This window comes from Brachyhypopomus gauderio, chromosome 2 (genome assembly GCF_052324685.1).
Source record: "Brachyhypopomus gauderio isolate BG-103 chromosome 2, BGAUD_0.2, whole genome shotgun sequence".
Taxonomy (NCBI): domain Eukaryota; kingdom Metazoa; phylum Chordata; class Actinopteri; order Gymnotiformes; family Hypopomidae; genus Brachyhypopomus; species Brachyhypopomus gauderio.
In genome coordinates this window covers 41,607,429-41,628,247 of record NC_135212.1, presented here as the reverse complement: position 1 = coordinate 41,628,247, position 20,819 = coordinate 41,607,429, and the positions used below count along the sequence as shown (strand labels likewise).

At 43.9% G+C, this 20,819-nt stretch overlaps 1 pseudogene; it reads left to right on the top strand.

The window, feature by feature from the left end:
* Positions 1-8,403: 8,403 nt before the first annotated feature.
* LOC143508691 (uncharacterized) lies at positions 8,404-17,405 on the top strand (annotated as a pseudogene).
* Positions 17,406-20,819: the final 3,414 nt, after the last annotated feature.

The window sequence follows — 20,819 nt, the reverse complement described above, 5'->3', positions numbered from 1 at the left end:
TGTATGGGATTTTTTAAATATGACTACGAGAAAGACTACATGTCTTGTAGTGGAAACAGGTGATAAAATATATGGAGTAGTTCTCAAGAGGCAAAACCCCACGAATCTCAAAGTTCACACAAGAGGGCTAACTGTCAGTACCTTGACAAGCTAGACTCTTAAGTAGCTCCGCCGAAAGAGAAGCACCATCCCGGCTAGGCAGCACCGGGAAGGAGAACCGTAATGGACCGTTTTCACCAATGATCAAATAGCTGCTGGTTAGTTAATGCAGAAAAACCATAATGGACCGTTTTCACCAGTGATCAAATAGCTGCTGGTTAGTTAATGCAGTGGATGCACTAGTTAATGTGTTGAGACTGGATGTCAACACGACTGTGTTACTCGATTGCCTTCAAAAAGTTTGGCTTTTCACACGAATCAAAATAGGGTTACGCTCTGTTCGTGTCCGTCTTAGTCTGACAATTTTCAGCAGCAATATTACACATTTTGCACTTAAGGCTTCTATATTGTGGACTGTTGGTTGTTCAACAGTAATTGAATGCACTTTTTAAAATGGTATCTTTTGATGAGTTTTTATTACACAATATTTACTTTGGACTTTTTTAATCCTGCACCTGACAAATATCCCAAAGTATAAAAAAAACTAAAACTAATACTAGAACTAATGAAAACTAAACTAAAACTAAGCTTTAAAAAATTATTAAAACTAATAAAAACTAGCAAACATGCTGTAAAAACTAAATAAAACTAACTGAATTAGGAAAAAAAAGTCACAATGAAATAAAAACTAAACTATAATGAAAAATCCAAAGCTATTATAACCTTGCTGCGCTGGCCACTCCATTACCGATAAAACACCAGCTGCCTGTTTCTTCTCTAAATAGTTTGTGCATAATTTGGAGGTGTGCTTTGGGTCATTGACCTGTTGCAGGATGAAATTGGCTCCAATCAAGCACTGTCCACAGGGTATGGCATGGTGTTGCAAAATGGAGTGATGGCCTTCCTTATTCAAAATCCCCTTTACCTTGTTCAAATCTCCCACTTTACCAGCACCAAAGCAACCCCAGACCATCACATTACCTCCACCATGTTTGACAGATGGTGTCAGGCACTCTTCCAGCATCTTTTCAGTTGTTCTGCGTCTCACAAATGTTCGTCTGTGTGATCCAAACACCTCAAACTTTTCCAATCTTCCTCTGTTCAATGTCTGTGTTCTTTTGCCCATATTAATCTTTTTCTTTTATTAGCCAGATATGGCTTTTTCTTTGCCACTCTGCCCTGAAGGCCAGCATCCCGGAGTCGCCTCTTCACTGTAGACGTTGACACTGGCGTTTTGCGGGTACTATTTAATGAAGCTGCCAGTTGAGGACCTGTGAGGCGTCGATTTCTCAAACTGGAGACTCTAATGTACTTGTGTTCTTGCTCAGTTGTGCAGCGGGGCCTTCCACTTCTCCTTCTACTCTGGTTAGAGCCTGTCTGTGCTAACCTACTTGCACAAGGGTTTTCTAAATATCCAATAGCCTCCTTACAGAGAGCATACACAATGTACCATTAGAACACTGGAGTGATGGTTGTTGGAAATGGGTCTCCATCATACATCTATGTAGATATTGCATTAAAAACCAGACGTTTACAGCTAGAATAGTCATTTACCACATTAACAATGTATAGAGTGTATTTTTGATGCATTTATTGTTAGCTACATTGAAAAAAAACTGCTTTTCTTTCAAAAATAAGAACATTTCTAAGTGACCCCAAACTTTTGAACAGTAGTGTATATAATATAATTTAGTGGAAGCCTGTGAGCCTGTGTCTCTCCCTATCAGAACTGTGATGCCCGCTGTTCGTTTACAGAGGGCTTGGCAATACCAGTTTCAAATGACAGCAAAATTGACCAATCATATCTTCCCTCTTAGTGGGCGGGCTTAACTGTATGATAATTTCCGCCCGCTGTGGCGACGCTAGCTGGCGTTAGCGTACCACTGCTAGCTAGTTTCGATTCAGTCCTTTGATGCCCTCGTGTGCGTTGTTTACATATTCCGCTCCCGAGGAACACGGAGCTGTGAACCTCTTTTTGTTTAAGAAGTTATCTAGTACAGATAGTAGGCTATTGTTTATTGCTTTTCTAAAGGTCTACTGTCGTCTTAATCTTTTTTTTTATTGCAGTTAATTAGGAGAGGAAACTAATTTTTTCCCGGGGGAGCGGGCCCAGGTATAATGGTCACGGTTCGCTACTGGTCTATATGTTACTCATCCTTTGAGAAAATAAACGTCTGTGTCTGTGCACCACTCTGACTTCACCTCCCTCACTCACCACAGTCACTGCGCGTCACATGCAATAAATAATGAATACTAAAATTAGAACGTATCGTATTTTCCGGACTATAAGGCACACCGTATTATAAGGCGCAGTCTGAATTATGGACTCTATTTCTGTACGGTACCGTATTATAAGGCACATGCTAAAACATATGGTCTACAAGAAAAGTAAAGGACGCGAAACTGATTTTTAATTGAAGTTTATTCTACTACTTGACAACACACAAACGCACATTTTTACTCACTCTTCTCCCACAAATCCATCAAAGTCCTCATCTTCTGTGTCAGAATTAAAAAGCTGCGCAATTTCACTAACAAGCACACTGGGTTCCCTCTTATCAATGTCTGAGTCAGTCTCGTCACCAGGCGGTTATTCAGCAATGATGCCGGCTTTCATGAAAGCTCGTTACAGCACAACCTTAGTTTCTAGTTACAGCAGAAACCTTAGCCCAGGCATCCACAATCCATTCACAGACGGTGGCGTAACTCGCCTGCCGCTGCCTCCCAGTTTTAGTAAACGTGTGTTTGCCGTCTATCATCCATTGCTCCCACGCCGCTCGCAACTTTACTTTAAACGCCCTATTTACGCCAATGTCCAGCGGTTGGAGTTCTTTGGTTAATCCTCCAGGAATGACGGCAAGCTCTGAATTAATTTTCTTCACTTGGCTTTTAATGTTGTCTGTGAGATGAGCGCGCATGGAGTCACAGATCAGCAGGGATGGTGATGTGTGGAAAAAACCACAAGGTCTCTTTACATACACCTCTCTCAGCCACTCTCTCATTTTCTCCTCGTCCATCCAGCCCTTTTGGTTAGCCTTAATTATGACTCCGGCTGGAAACTTTTCTTTCGGCAGCGTCTTCCTCTTGAAAATGACCATAGGTGGTAGTTTCTGTCCATTACCTTGACAGCCAAGAACAATGGTGAATGCCGACTTCACATGCCCCGTGGTACATATTGATACCGTGCTAGTCCCCTTCTTCTCCACAGTATGGTTCACAGGGATGTTGAAAGTGAGGGGGACCTCGTCCATGTTGGTGATGTGGCTGGGTTGAAGCCATTGTCCATGATGGTCTGCAGCTTGGCCAGTATCCTCCTCTCAGACACTGCCATCAGCGAGTCCAGCTCCACACCCACAACATCACTGGCTCTTCGGATCAATTTATTGAGTCTGTTGGCATCTGCCACCCTCAGCCTGCTGCCCCAGCATGCCACCATATATAGGATGGTACTGGCCACTACAGACTCATAAAATATCCTCAGCATGGTCCAGCAGATATTGAAGGACCTCAGCCGCCTCAGAAAATAGAGATGACTTTGGCCCTTCTTGTAGAGGGCGTCGGTGTTCTTAGTCCAGTCCAGTTTGTTGTCAATGTGCACGCCCAGATATTTATAGATATTTTATATATGCAACACTGGGCACCATCATTCATAGGCATGGTATTAGCTTCCATTGCTATGCAGATGATACTCAGTTGTATATATATTCCAATCCGGATGATCTCACTACTACTCTCAAGATTGAGAGCGTCCAGGACATTAAAAAGTGGATGGCGTCTAATTTTCTTCAATTAAACTCTGATAAGACTGAGGTGCTGATTCTTGGGCCTAAAGGTGCTAGAAGCAATTGGGCTCATATTCCTTTTACCCTAGATGCTTTTTCATTAACACCTAAATCTACCGCAAATAGCTTGGGTGTTACTATTGATTCTGATCTTTCATTTGACACACATATATGCAATGTCTTTTTCCATTTATGTAATATCGCCAAGCTGGTCCATGCTTTTGTCTCGTCAAGATTGGACTACTGTAATAGTCTTCTAATTGGATGCTCTAAACAGTCCATAAAGAAGCTACAACTTGTTCAAAATGCTGCAGCTAGAGTCCTAACTAAGGCTAGAAAATTCGATCATATTAGTCCCACTCTCACAGCATTACACTGGCTTCCGAATAAATATAGAATTGAATTTAAAATTCTTCTGTTAACCTATAAGGCATTAAATGGTCTTGCCCCACAATATCTGAGTGAACTCATTGTGTACTACAACCCATCTCACCCTTTGCGCTCCCAAAATGCTGGATTTCTCCTAATTCCAAAAATTTGTAAGACTACAGCCGGAGGCAGAGCCTTCTCCTTTAAAGCCCCTCAATTATGGAATAGCCTTCCAGCTCCAATCTGAGATTCTGACACAGTTCCAATCTTTAGATCTAGACTTAAGACTCAACTTTTTAATCAAGCCTTCAGCTAATATTCCCCTTGTAAGGTGTGGGACTCGGGCGGGGGGGGGGGGGGGGGGGGGGGGGGATTTCTGGTAATCTGAGATGTTGGTGCTATCTTCCAGCTGCGTCATGGCATCACTCAGTTGTGACAATGACTTGACTGGAAAGTAATGTCTCAGTGACATTGTCTCAGTGACATGACTGTGGTCACCTCCAAACTCCTCCCTTTAGTTATGCTGCTATAGATTAGCCTGCCGGTGCCACATGCCAATCACCAGAGGTGGAAAGAGTACTGAAAAATTGTAATTGAGTAAAAGTATCTTTACTTTGCCTAAATTTTACTCAGAGTTAAAGTAAAATTACCCATCTCAAAATTTACTCGAGTAAAAGTACAAAATTACTTCATTTAAAATGTAATTTGAGTACAAGTTACTTTAGTTACTTTCAGTTATTTAATGCAAAAAAAGGATGAGTCATGAATCAAATTCAGTTGTTTTAATCGATTTCAAAGTGTATTTAAGTGCACATCCACACTTGCAAAAGATCAGTTGGGCTCAGGAACATACTTCCTCACAGCACAAGGACAATCACACCCTGTACCATAAAGTGCACACATGTAATGTCTGGTGTACCAACAAGTGAACACCGCATCAAAACCAAAGACCGTATATACAGTCTCTGGTCAGGCAGGCATATTTTATTAAAAATATTTTTGACATTTTGCACTGTGCCTGTCTGACAGTTCGATATGCGCAATGCGCACTGACGGTTAATGTTCTCTAACATTTCATAAAAAATAAATAAGTAAATAAATAAAAGCTGAATAAAGCCAACCTACCGTGTTTATTCATTTATCTGAGTGTTTTAGGTTTTTACTTTGAAGAGGAAAAAAAGTCCTGATTGAGAACGGGATCCCGTTTAAGGTACTCTAAATAAAAAAAATTAAAATAAACCCGATTTGACTATTAGTTGACTAAAGGGAAAAGCTGACAAATCAGATTTGACTATGAAAATCCTTAGTTGAATACACCCCTACCACTCACACTGCAGCCCCCAGAGAACCGCACACAAACGCTAAGGCAGAGAAGCTCAAGCGACCCTCCATCGCGTTGGCGGGGACGGCCGAGACATGGTCGTACTTCCTGAACCGCTGGGACGAATACAAGAGGGGCACTAAGTTGGCCGGTTCTGACGTCGTCACGCAGCTGCTGGAGTGCTGTGAGGAGGATTTAAGAAAAGACCTCACCTGTGCGGCAGGCAGAAGTCTTGTGGACAGTTATGAAAAAGACTTCCTTTCATCTATGAAAGCACTCACCGTCTGTGCAGAAAACACAATGGTGGCTCAAGTTGCCATATCCAATATGCGGCAGGGACACGAGGAGCCCATCAGGTCATTCCATGCTCGCTTGAAGGGGCCAGCAGACACATGTAAATACGAAATGAGGTGCACTAAAGAGGGCTGCGGCCAAATGAATTACTTTACTGAGGAAATATTACATGATGGTCTGCTATGCCTCGGGCAATCACATGAGATACAGCTTGACTTACTGGGCAAAAAAAATCAAAATATGCCATTAAGAGACATGACAGAGTATATTGAAGCTAAAGAGTCAGGAAAGCGCTCGGCCTCACGCTTGCTCGACCCCCAAAGCACAGACTCAATCAGCAGCTTATATCGGCGAGGGAAACAACAGGACGTCAAAGTCTGTCTAGGTGGCCGCTCATCCAGACCCCCACCAGAGGAAGCTGACGGGGTATGTGAGGAACAGCAGATGGTAGCGTTTGGCAAATTATGCACACTCACCATGGACGGTGACAACAACAAGGTGTGCACGCTGCCCTTAGCCCACCATCTGTATGACGACATGTGCGACAAGTGGATGAAGCGCCCGTCTAGTCCACAACCATACATCCGCCTCACCCTCGCCGTCAAGTGTGACAATTACAAAGCACTGGGTCTTGACCTTCGGAAACACACCCTCGCTGTGACCCTACCCGCCATGGCTGACACGGGTTGCCAGAGCTGTCTGATCAGTGTCAAGGTTGCCCAGCAGCTGGGTCTGAGCACCGACGACCTCATCCCCGTGTCCATGACCATGAGAGCTGCGAACAATGAGGGAATACGCATCATCGAGCTGCCATCGTCAGATTTGCCGGCAGCAGCAGTGACGCCCGGAGGTTGGAGACGCGTCAGGTCACATACGTGACGGACACCTCAGACTGTATATTCCTCTCTCGTACGGCCTGCGTGGACCTCAGCATGATATCGGACAAATTCCCGACACTCGACAAAGTCAACCTGGCGACCTCAGACCCATGTGACTGCCCTCGACGTGCAGAGCCCCCAACCAAACCTACCACGCTTCCCATGCCAGCCACGGAGGCCAACAGGAAGGCTTAACTGGGGCACCTCCTGCAGCTGTACACTCAGAGCACATTCAATACATGCCTTCACCAGCCCCTGCCAAGGATGTCCGGCCCTCCGCTTCGCCTCATGCTCGACGATGACGCAACACCAGTGGCTCACCACACCCCCATCCTGGTGGCCATACACTGGCAGAGCGAAGTAAAGGCCGGCCTCGACCAGGACGTTCGCCTCGGAGTGCTGGAGGAGGTATCCATTGGCACACCAGTGACATGGTGTCACTGGATGGTGATATGCGCAAAAAAGACCAGCAAGCCACGGCACACCGTTGACTTCCAGGCCCTGAACAAGCATGCCCTCCGTGAGACCCACCACACACAGTCACCATTTCACCAGGCAAGGCAGGTACCCAGCGGGAAGTACAAAACCGTGTTCGATGCCTGGAATGGCTACCACAGTGTCCCACTGCACAATGATGACTGCCACAAAACGACTTTCATCACCCCATGGGGGAGATACCGGTACCTCTCAGCCCCGCAGGGCTACATAGCATCCGGGGATGGTTACTCATGGCAATACGATGAGGTGGTTGCGGATATTGGCAACAAGACCAAGTGTGTGGACGACTCATTGCTGTGGGCTGACACTATCGAAAAAGCCTACTTCCAAGCAGCACAATGGCTCGATATCTGCGGCAGGAATGGCATCATCCTCAACCCCAACAAGTTCGTCTTCGCCTCACCCACGGTGGACTTCGCTGGCTTCACCATCACCATGACTTACGTTCGGCCATGCAGTCATTACCTGGAGGCGATCAGAGACTTTCCCCGGCCACGTAACGTCACCGATGTCAGGTCCTGGTTTGGTCTAGTCAACCAGGTGGCCTACGCCTTCAATATGGCTGAGCGCAAGCAACCGTTCCGGAGACTCCTGCAGAACGGCGTGCGCTTCGATTGGTCCTCAGAGCTGGAGGATGTCTTCCGCGAGTCCAAGGAGACGATTGTCCGAGAGATCGAGCGTGGTGTCTGCATCTTCGACAAGTCCAAACCCACATGCCTTGCCACAGACTGGTCAAAGGAGGGGGTCGGCTTCTGGCTGTTCCAGAAGCATTGCCAGTGCACTCCAATAAAACTATTCTGCTGCACCAATAGCTGGAAGGTGACCCTGGTCTGGAGCAGGTTCACCCATGCCGCTGAGTCCAGATACACACCCATAGAGGGTGAGGCACTTGTGGTCGCTGACGCATTGGACAAGGCCTGCTACTTCGTGTTGGGCTGCAAGGACCTCATCGTGGCTATTGACCACAAGCCATTGCTTAAGCTCCTCGGTGATAGGGAGCTCGACGACATACCCAACCCTCGCCTCAGGAACCTCAAGGAAAAGACCCTGCGCTACCGCATCATACATGTCCCGGGCATGAAGAACAGGGCAGCGGACGCCACACAGACCAGTTGGCATGCCTTGCCCATTGCCCATGGATCTCCCAGACGATAACGCTGCCATGGTAACCCACCTTTCACGCCGATGTTCTGTCTCTCATTCGACGGATGGGCTCGTGGGTGACGACAACAGTGGTGACCTGACGTGGTGCACTGCAGGTCTTGAGTCACTGCAGTCTGTGACATGGGACCGCGTCAGGGAGGCCACCAGCAGTGACGATGACATGCAGGTGCTAGAGGAGATGGCGGCAGACGGCTTTGCCGAGTCCAGGGCGGGGATCCGTGGCTTCCACCAGTATCGCGAGGACATAACGTCAGCTGATGGGGTTGTCCTGTACAGGGACAGGGTGGTGATACCGCCCTCTCTCCGTAACGAGGTGCTGGATGCCCTGCACGACCGACATCCTTGCCACTCGGAATGACTGCGAACATTGTCATGGCTGGCGCCATGGATGGCGCCCTCTCAGCCTGCAGCGCCACCCACTCCCCCCATCTTGCCTGTGTACCCCTTCCAGGCTGTGTGTGCTGACTTCTTCATGTGCTGACTTCTTCATGCACAGAGGTGTACACTACTTTGTGATAGTGGACCGTTACTCTAACTGGCCGGTCATATCCAAGTCTGAGGGTGGCGCTGCAGACCTCATATGCCGCCTGCGCCAGGCCTTGGCCACATATGGGACACCTGAAGAACTAGTTTCCGACGGGAGGCCCGAACTCACCTCTGCCGACACCAGATCCTTCCTGCGTAGATGGGGCGTGCACCACCGCCTTGCGTCTGTGGCCTTCCCCCACTGCCGTGCTGAGATCGGCATCAAGACGATGAAGCGACTCATCACGGACAACACTGGCCCGAAAGGGGAACTGGACACTGACTCCGTCCAGAGGGCGATACTGCATTACCGCAACATGTCTGACCCTGACACAAAACTTTCCCCTGCGATGTGCGTCTTTGGCCGGCCAATACGGGACTTCATCCCTATTCCACCTGGGAGATACAGGCCCCATGCAACATGGCGTGAGACGCTGACACTGAGGGAGAAGGCCCTCCGAAAACGCCACATCCGCACAGCTAACAATTTGGCGGAGCACACCAAACGCCTGCCACCCCTCAAAGTGGGGGAGTTGGTATGCATGCAGAACCAGACCGGGCCTCACCCCAACAAGTAGGACAGGACCGGCTGCGTCGTTGAGGTGCGCCAGCATGATCAGTACGTGGTCAAGGTTGATGGATCAGGCAGGGTCTCCCTTCGGAACCGGAGATTCCTGCGCAGGTTTCACCCAATTCACAACAACCTGCCTGCCCCCGGTCTATCTACGATGATCTGGCAACTTGCGCTAGCACCCCACCGCCTGTCACACCGCCACTGCTGCCCGGCTCTCTGGATGGTCCGGCGAAGACTGCGACAGGTCCGGGAACCCCCTTGCCTCCTCAGGGCACTTTGCCTCTTGCCCTGCCTCCCTTGGACTTTTCTGGGCTCACTGGGCGGCCTCCCATGCCAGTGGCCTCAGCCCAAGGCCCCCTCTCTACGTCACCTGCTCCGGTAGCCCCTGCACCTGCGATGGGCTTGCGCCAATCCACAAGGCCGTCCGGCGTGCCTGCCTGGCACAAAGACTATGTTATAGGGTAGCCTTTAATGGGTTTCTGTGCATGGTACAATTTGTTTCAATGTACGTTACCGCTTTGTTTGTTGTTTGCCGTTGTTTCTGCACTATTTACGCCACCTGCATTTTATTATTCTTCAGCCTTTGTTTACGGGTGTTAAAGGCTCGGGGGGAGATAGAGAATGTTGCACTAAGTTACGTTATACTGTGACACGGGAAAACAGGAAGTGTATAACATGTTGAAGTGATGCCTTACAGCATTCAGAGAGACGTTGTTAACCTGTTATACCGCTATACCCATTAAAGCGACGTGAACAAATGGAATATTGTTCCTATCTAGCGACAAAACAAAAACCCTTCCCAAAATAAATGAAGAACGGATAGGAAGAGATAAAGCAGGAGGAAAACTTGAGGTAGGCTAGTAAGCAGCGCAGGAGATAGTTACTCGAATAAGTAGTAAAAAAGCAAGAGAGATAAGAGAGAGCGAGAGAGAGCATAAGGTGGCGAGACACCTAAACACAAGAAACGCAACCAGAGATCATAGAGAAAGGGCTGAGGACGTGAAGGCAAGCCAAAACGATTCAGCAGTGATCTGTTTCACTAAGCTTCCTTAAGAAGCCATAGAGACAGCTAAAATGAATCACTGCTGATTGGGCCTGGAGAGTCTATTACTGACTCGGGTGCCTCTAGTGTTAGGAGGAGCGTCAGCCGAGCCAGCCCTGACAACGCAATTGACTTTCAGTTCCAGGACTCATTAAAATTTCTGCCCGCATTTAATTTTTCACCATCAATATTTTTTTACTCAGTAACGTGAGGGGGTTCAAATGTAGCAAAGTGAAACTACTTGGGTCAAAATTTACTCGAGTAAAAGTAAAAATTACATATTTCAAAAACTACTCAGAAAATTTCAAATTACTCATAAAATGTACTTAATTACAGTAATGTGAGTAAATGTAATTAATTACTTTCCACCCCTGCCAATAACTGGCATGTGAGTTGTGTACATTTATATTAATTATGGTATAAATTGATGTCCACACGCTCAGTCTTTATTGTCTATCTTTTTGCATGCTTCCACCCAAGACGATTGCATGCAAGCACCTACAAACTTTATCTGTAGAACCATCCTGCTCACCACGGACTTGTGCTAACGGGCCGCCCAATGGAGGATGGGTTCCCTTTTGAGTCTTGGTCCTCCCGAGGTTTCTTCCTAATTCCCACCATCATAGGGAGTTTTTCCTTGCCACTGTCGCCTTTGGCTTGCTCATTAGGGATCTGGACCCATACGATTGTAAAGCTGCTTTGTGACAACATGTGCTGTGAAAAGCACTATATAAATAAATTTGACTTTGACTTTAGACTAGATTGAGAATGTAGACCTTTAGGAATACACAGAGTTAATGCCATTGCTACATGTCAGGAAATCACATCCACTGCAGAAAATATTGTAAAAACATTTTAATAAAATATGATGAGCCACTTCTGCTTTTGTCAGATGATGTACTGTAAAAGAGAAGAAAAACAGAAGTAGAAATAGAGGATGTGAAATGTTGATGTCCATAAAAAGCTCTCTCCTCATTTGAAATGCACTTCTGCTTATTCTCACCATTAACACAGCTTAATTCTGCTGTATTTTTAGCATTCAGCTACGGACAACCACAGGGTTTTCTATGGAATTACAGCTGCTGCAGTCAGGTATCTGGAAACGTTATTCAACACAACATGTGCTAATGAATAGAAGTTTGTGGTATCTCTGGGACGACGCACGGTAATTTGTTTATAGAAAACATGCATTTTTAAGATAAGATATACTTTATTGTCCCCCAAGGGGAAATTCTTCTTGGCCTTCACATGCATCCTGCTGCAACATCTACAATCATTCAAACATTCTCACATCATTACAACAATAACACACTTTACATAAAAACCATTTTAAAAATTGGCATCTTTGTATTGCACATTCCCTCTAACATAGCACAAGTATTGCACATTCCATGTAGCATAGCACAACAGATATTGCACATTCCCTCTACCATAGCACAAGTATCGCACAGCCCTAGACATTACTATTTAAGACTATTTAAGAGCTTTATAGAAGCTGGTACAAATGAGTTCTTATATCTATTGAGCCGACACCTTGGCATCATATACCTTCTACCAGAGGGAAGGAGTTGATATTCATGGTGAAGCACATGAGATACATTGGCCACTATCTTCTGAGCTCCTTTGAGCACAGACTGTTCATAGACAGACTGAAGTGTGTTATATTCTTTTTTCCCCAATAACCTTCATAGCAGTTTTGACCAGATAATTGAGCTGAGATTTTAACTTCACTGAGAGATTACCGTACCATGACTGTATCCCGTAGCTGATCAAGCTTTGTAAAACTGCCCGATAAAACAAAAACATTATTTCTTGGCCCAGTCCATACAACCTAAGCCTTCGGAGAAAGTACAATCTCTGCTGCAGTTTAGTACATAAACTTCCTACATGGGCCGTCCAGGTAAACAAATTATTAATATAAACACCGAGGTATTTATAAGAGCTAACCTGTTTAACAGGTATATCATGGATAATCACAGGACAATGGTCACCTAAGGCTCTAGGGTCAAATACCATCTCCTCTGTTTTACTCACATTTACAGTGAGATTATTAATGTCACACCACTGGACAAAACTTTCTATTTCAGAATAATAATTAGATGCACCACAATCTTTATATAGTAAACTAAGGATGGGAGTATCATCCGAGAACTTCAATACATAGTTGCCTGGGTGTCTACTCACACAACCATTCGTGTACAAAGTAAATAACATAGGTGAACTCACACAACCTTGGGGTGCACCTGTACTAATGGATTTAGGATCTGAAAGAGTGCCATTGACATTCACATACTGCATACGATCAGTCAAAAAAGAAAAATACCACTTGATAATAAAAGGATTAATGTTCATTTGTTTCATTTTGTCCAGTAGTAAGTGGGGCAGAAGGCAATTAAAAGCTGAGCTAAAATCAATAAAAAGCAGACGTGCATAACATTTATGATCTTCTAAATGCCTTAGGACCAGATGGGTCAGAATGTTAATTGCATCTTGTGTGCCTCGTCCCTGTTTGTAAGCAAACTGAAAAGGATCTAACAAGGGAGTTACATCAGTTTTGAGCAAAGACACAACATATTTCTCTAAGCATTTCATCACAACCGAAGTTAATGCTATAGGCCTGTAATCATTACTGTCAACTGGACATGACTTCTTTGGAACAGGGATAATGATAGTTTTTTTCCAAAGTGTAGGAACAGTATGCAAGTCCAATGACTGCTGGAAAATTGGACACCAAGCTGGGGTGAGTTCTTCTGCACAAGTCCTTAGTAATAATGCAGATATTCTGTCAGGACCTGTGGACTTCTTGGTACACAGCTGACTAAAAAGTCTCTGGACCTTTTGTGGATCCACAACCAGCCTGGAGTCAGGGTCGCATAAAACAGTTTCCAACACACTATTACATTCTTGAGTGGAATTTTGCATCTCAAACCTAAGATAAAATTCATTTAGTTCATTGGCCATGTGCAGCTCATCCTTGGTAACAAGCTGGTTACCTTTTGTTTGCATTTGAGTTATGACTTTCATACAACCCCACAGTTTTCTGGAACTTGCAGTTTGGAAATGTTGTTCAATAATATCCCTTTGATGTTTCCTTGCTTCCTTCAGCATCTGATCAAGCTCCTTTTGTACTTCTTTCAACTTAGCTCGGTCCTGGTTCCTGAAGGCAGCTTTTTTCTTATTAATACAGTCCTTTACTTGCTTTGTTATGTGTGGCTTATTGTTAGGATATATAATTATTTCTTTTTTAGCTAGAACATTATCCACACAAAAAGTAATATAGTCAGTTACTGCATCTGTAGCTTCATTAACATCCGCATTGTTAAATATATCCCAGTCTGTACACAAAAAGCAGCCTTTCAGTGCTTCTATTCCATCCTTCTCCCACAGGGTCACCGTTTTAACCACTGGTTTGCTGCGTTTAAGTAAGGTCTTGTAAACTGGTATTAGGTGAACTGTGCTGTGGTCAGAGTTTGCCAAGGGAGGTTTGGATTTTGCAGTATAGCCATTCTTAATATTACCATAGCATTTATCCAGGACTTTGCCTTCTCTAGTTCCACATTTAACATACTGAAAAAAGCCTGGTAGAACTGTTTCCAATTTACAATTAATAAAATCACCTACAATAAAAATCGGAGCACCGGGTGAGCGCTGGAGCTGTTTATGAACACAGTCTGATATAGCAAGTGCTGCTCTCGTTGCATTTGCGCTAGGTGGCACATAGACTGCGCAAATAGTCACGTTCCCAAATTCCCTCGGGAGATAAAACGGCCTTAAGCTTAAGCAAAGAAGTTCAACATCAGGATTACAGACCTTTTCTCTCACTGTGTACTGTTTGCACCAGTAGTTACTCACAAACACACAGACGCCCCCACCTCTGTCCTTTCCTGACGATTCATTCCTATCAGCACGGACAAGAGAGAATCCATCTACTTCAACCAAGGAATTGGGAATATCCTGGTGAAGCCACGTCTCTGTGAACACCATGAGACTTGATTCACGGTACTCGAAACATGTCCTGGTGTTTTTTGTTGTGTTCACATACCTTGTGGTCAACGGATTGTGTTGGATGTCTGAAAAATGTTTTTTGTATGAAGATTATGTGGATCTTGGCTTTAAAACTGCATGTCCAAAAAGCAATTTAACGGGACACTGTCAAAACATCAGCAATGTTATAATGGACTTGGCCAGAGTTCCATCCAAAGTAGAAGCTCTCTGTTTGCACTTTGTGAAGGGTTCAATTCTACAATCAAATTCTCTCACAAGATTTAAGAGCCTTCGATACTTAGAAATATCTGGTGAAATGCCTGATATATTACTTGGAGCCTTTAAATATCTATCACGTCTGCAAATTTTGCATTTTGGTTGTTTGAGATCCTCAACATTTTCCCTGCCCTCTGAGGTCCTCAGTGACCTTCAGAATCTAAGAAGGTTGACATTTTTTGATTGCAAAGTGTCATCAATGGCGGTAGATGTCTTTAGAGGGATTATGAAGTTGGAACAGCTGATAATCAGAGACAACACAGATGACTTTTCTGAGTTGCTGTGTAGATTAACACTCGTGTCATCTACACTAAAAGAATTAACTGTGGAGATATTGCTAACTACTCTTGGACATCCAAAGTGTACATTCACAAATGGGACATCTTTTGTTGTTAAAGAATTTTCATTTGAGCACATCAATCTCTATTTTGACAATGTAACAGTGTTGGATAAAACTGCCTTAAAATACTTTCAGAAATTGTCGGGTTTAGCAATCGGCTGGAAAGAATTTAATATTTTAAGAGCTGAAATGAAAAACATTGATTTTCTGTGGCTAACTGATATGCACAGTTATCGGTTAGAAAGTATCTGTAAAACTGCATCAGAACTTTTGACCACAAGACTGACAATATCATTTGACGATATAACTGAACTTTCTCCTCAATCTAGAGAACTCTTCAATGCTTTTACACCTTGAAATTAGCTCAGTGCAGTTTGACCTTGCGTTTTTACGTTTTACATTAATTGGTGCTCTGAGAAATCTCATTACATTGTTGGTGAAATGGAGAGTCGGTGAGAAGTATAATAAAAAAGTTGGCACTCTGAAAATCAGCAGGTTATTGCCACTAAACTACACTCAGTGTACGTTTTAAGTAGCAAAAACAGAAATATCAGCTGCAAGCAGTTTAGTTGCTTAAGAGAGCTTGAGAATCTGACCTGGACAAACAGTGAAAATGAATATATAGAGGATTATTCATTTAAAAACAATGTTTTATTAAAAATGTTAGACCTGTCTTGGAACAAAATATCAAAGCTTACTGCATATACATTTTTTGGCTTGTTAAATCTAGAAACTCATACTTACACACAATCATTTAATTGTTCTTGAAGAATTAACATTTATGCATTTAAAGTCCATAAAAAGATTACAACTGGGACTCTTTCAATATCCATCTATTGAATCCAGATCCAGATCAACCTTAGTTTGTTATTTGGAGTTTTCCCTGAAAATCTGACTTGTACATGAATTCTGGAATAAGACCAATAATACTGATATTAGGCAAAGACAGTAAACATAAAGCAGGCCTACACCTGCATGTTATTGGCCAATCTGTCACTTCTTGATTGTGAGGGTCCACTTTTTGAATCTCTTGCCCAGTTAACTGTACAGACAGACCGTGTGCTATGTGGTCAGTCTTTACCTGCTCGGTTCCCCAAGTCTCTAAAGCACCTAAAAATCACATTACTGCACAAGACAGCACAAATGGATTTGACAGATTTGAACCAGCTCGTCCACCTGAAGAATCTCTGCAGCCTAGTCTTGATGTGATTTTCCACAATTTGTCCAGTCTGGAATTCCTGCAATTTGACTTCTGCTGGATATCGTTGCTGGATAATGACTTGAGCAGAGATCTGCAGTCACTTAAGTTATTGTATTTGAACATATATAATGCATATAGTGTTACAGAGAGCTTTCTGGAGCCCCTACATAACCTTAGATACCTTGTTATGGAAAATCCGCTTCTTCACTGTAGCTGTGAAAATGTCTGGATGACTGAATGGGCAAAATACCAACAGCATGTTCAGGTGTTTCTTTCATGGTGCTCAGTAGAGATGCTTCCATGTAAAAGTGCTGATGAAACTAAGCTGTTGTCCAAATATGTTCAGGACCACTGTGTTCTGGATGTTGAGTTTCTGTTTTTTGTTTGCTCTTTGGTGGGAATATTGTTCTTTATGCTGGTGGTGCTGCTCCATCAGCTGGCTGGTGAATACTTGCTGGCCTTCTTCCACATAGCTCGAGGCTGGTTGGAGGAGGCTACCAGGGCGAACAAAGGAGGACATAGTTTTGATGCTTTTGTGTCCTACTGTGGGAGGAATGAGCGCTGGGTGGTTGATGAGCTTCTGCCCAACCTGGAGCAAAGAGGACCCCCTTTCCTCAGGCTGTGCCTTCACAGCAGGGATTTCCAGCCAGGAAAAGCCATTGTGGAGAACATTACAGACAGCCTCTACAGAAGCAGATACACTCTCTGCCTGGTTAGCCGCAACTACCTCCGCAGTAACTGGTGTTCAGTGGAGATGCGCTTGGCTACTTACAGGTTGATGGCTGAACACAAGGACATCCTTGTCCTGGTCTTCCTGGAAACAATTCCTTCTGAGCTAATAAGTGTGCATCACCGACTGGCCCGACTGATGAGGACCAAGACCTACATTGATTGGCCACAAGACCCGGCTCAACGCAATGCATTCTGGGACAAACTTTGGACAAAGCTTGCACCTGTACCTGCCACAATTTTTATCCTTTAGATTTTTCCATATGTATTATTCTAAAATTAGTGCATGTCCAAAAAAGGTTGAGACATTAAAATGGTCAGAGTAGTGAAGACAGACGACAACTTAATCCTCAGATGAAACTTTGATCCAGTCAGAATTCGCTTCTCTCAGTCAGAACCAGGAGCCCTGGCACGAGGATCAGTGTTACACCTGTCACTTCTACTCTCTTCAGCGTAACTTGTATTTAAACTCTCATGGTTTTCCTCTTCATTGTTGGTCATTATAAACTCCTGGTTGTCTATATGTCACTTGACCTTTGAGAAAATAAATGCCTGTGTCTGTGCACCACTCTGACTGACCCTCCCTAACTCACAACAGTCATTCCTTGTCACATGCAATAAATACTGCATTCTAACACTAGAAAGTATTTTAGACAAGTTTGATAATGTAGACCTTTAGGATTTTGCTAAGAGAGAATGCCATTGTGAGGGTTTGGAATATTTAGGAGCAAGGACATTTCACGACTTGTTGCACAAGTGGCATCCTATCACAGTTCCACACTCAAATTCACTGAGCTCCTGAGATCAACCCATACTTTCACAAATGTTTGTAAAAACAGACTGCATGCCTAGGTGCGAAATTTTATACATCTGTTGCCATGGAAGTTTAACACCAGGTTCGGACACCAGTAAGTTGTCAACACCACAGAAGAGCAATAAGACAGATCAAATGTACTCAAGGGTTTATTAAAGCGAATAATAGACACATTGGAGGATTGGAGGGGTAGCTGCTCACCTACAGGGGCAACACTACAAACAGGGAGCACAGCAATCATACAACCCAGCTACAAAGCCCACTACAAAACCACCAAACCATTTGGTGTGAAAAGGGTTAAAAACATTACAAGCTCATCAGAAGAAAACCTCTACGAAACCTGGAATAAGCCTGTAGTGAACAGCTAGACTCCTCACCCCAGCCAGTGGCCCCAATGCACAAGCTTAAAACCCACTAATTAAATAGAATTACCTTTATTAGCTTCAACAAGCAATATCTAAAAATGTACATCAACCACACATTGCCGAAACCAAACTACTGCCTGCACTAAGCTACTGGCTAGAATAATTGGTGGCGCACAGTGTCCCAGCACCGGTTGGCCACCCCGTCTGAGACAAACAAAAACCAACTGAAGTAAACCCACACACAAATACAACAATGCACCAACTCAGACGTTGAAATGGCACCCACCCATACACTCCCCCAAATCTCCCCAGCTGGCACACGACCGACCTTCAACGTTGAAATACTGTCTGTTGTTTCAACGTTGAATCAACGTTTTAATGTTAAATGGTTGCGCAAATGTTGAACTATTGTAATGATTTAACAGGGAAGGGGTGACGCAATAGCGGGTTTTGAATATTTAATAAAAGACACGCAACAAAACCAAACAGAAGCAGAACAACCAGGCATAAGGAGAAGCGAACAACGGAAGGAGGACTCAATGACATGGGGTATACACTAACAGCAATAATAAAGAAGGTCAACGAAGCACGCACATACACAAGCAATGAAACATTAACCAACCAAAGAATACAAACACTGGAAAACCAACAGCGACACTAACCAGCACAGGCGTGTAAACAATAATCTAAACAGAGAGACAGCGAACTAAACACAAACACTACTATAAGAAATCCAAACAGAGAGACAGCGATCTAGACACAAACACTACTAAACACGTAGGGAGGGGAAGAACGGAGAGTAAAAGCAGATGAGAACGAAATAAACTTTTGTGAACAAGACAGACGTAGAACACGAGCCGAAGACTAACCTGGACCGGACAGCAACACGCGCTAAGAACACTGGGCAACTCAACCTACAAACCAGAACCACACAGCAAGTGGATAAAGGAGAGCACGGGGCAAGGCGAAAGGGAAACAGAACAAACAATGACCGACATGGGAGCAAAACACTAGGGGGTTTTTATACACTGGAAACAAGACGGTGAAACGAGGCTCAGGTGTGTGTGACAAACGACGAGGGTGTGACAGACAGGGGGAGGAACGAATGGGAGCGGGAAGCTAGGCGGGACCAGGGACGAGGGAGGGGCTGGACGTAACAACTATTAACGGTGAATCAACATAATATCTTCAACCTGCCTTTGTATTACCATTTCAGGTTAAAAAAAACACAATACAATAAAAAAGTAGAAACAACTCTTTGGCATTGGATGAGGGTTTTGAAAGAGGTATTAATTATTATTATTATTAGTAATAATAATAATATAATTTTTATTTATTTATTAATTCGTCCAAAAACGTCGTCAAAAACAGGCAGGTATTAACCAGGAAGACAACATCAGGCAATGAAACAGTTTGAAATGTTTTGAGGCAGAAACAAAACTTCGCAATGACAAATCAACAAGTTTAAATAGAGCAGGAGAAAGTATTGTACATCAGGCAGAACAACTGTGAGTCTTGTGTGATCACTCGAGGGATTCTGGCAGTGTCGTCAGTGATGCAGGCGGAGGGCATGAAATGTAAAGGTATGTATGTCCTTTTTATGTTTTCTTCTTACATAATATGCGCGGTATTATATCGTATCATATATTAATATCAAGGCATTTTTTTCTGTTCCACCAGACCCGGCGACCCTGGCTGCTTGGCGTGGCGTACGTTGGTGTGGGGTATGCTGGGAGAGTTTGGCATTTTAGCTCACTTGGCATCTTTTAAAGTTAAGTTACGGTAAGTAAAGCCAAAGTTTAGTCAATACCTGAGGAGCATAATATTATTAATTACACATAGAGTTACTAAAACAAGCGACCCCAGTAACGCTAGCTGGTTAGCTTTCCTGGATAGGTGTTGAGGATGCCTGACTAGCTAGCATGAGCTAGAAACGACTGGATGAAAATACAATATTTTTACAAATTTAGATGTTCGTTCATTAAAAATTGTTGGTACTGTATACAGGATGTACAGTATTTATGATGTTTGCTTTTCCTCTTTAGACACAAAATCACACAACAGGAGGCAATGGACACGATGGCTAAACACCTCAAGTATGCACCGGAGAGGTTGTGTGCTGGTTCTCAGAGAAGACATTTACAGAGAGAATAAAAAAAATAAAATTGTTCTTTTTTCATTATGGCATACAGTCGTTTTTTTTCCTCTCTCCCATGCAATTTTGAGCATCATGACCGTGAGTTTTGTGGTATATTCAAGGTTGAATGTATGCGGTTGAAACAACGTTGGCATATCAACGTTGATTCACATTTCAAAATCGACACAAAATCCAACGTCGAAATGCCTGCTGGGTCAGCAAACCCCAACCATGGAGATGAGGCAAGTCATCGATAAGTTAACCAGACCAGTCAAACAGCCTCAACACCCACACACATTTACAGCATTTGGCAGACACCCTTATCCAGAGCGACTTACATTTTTATCTTTTTTTTTTTTAAATACAAGTGAGCAATTGAGGGTTAAGGGCCTTGCTCAGGGGCACCTCAGTCATGGCCTCAGGTCTG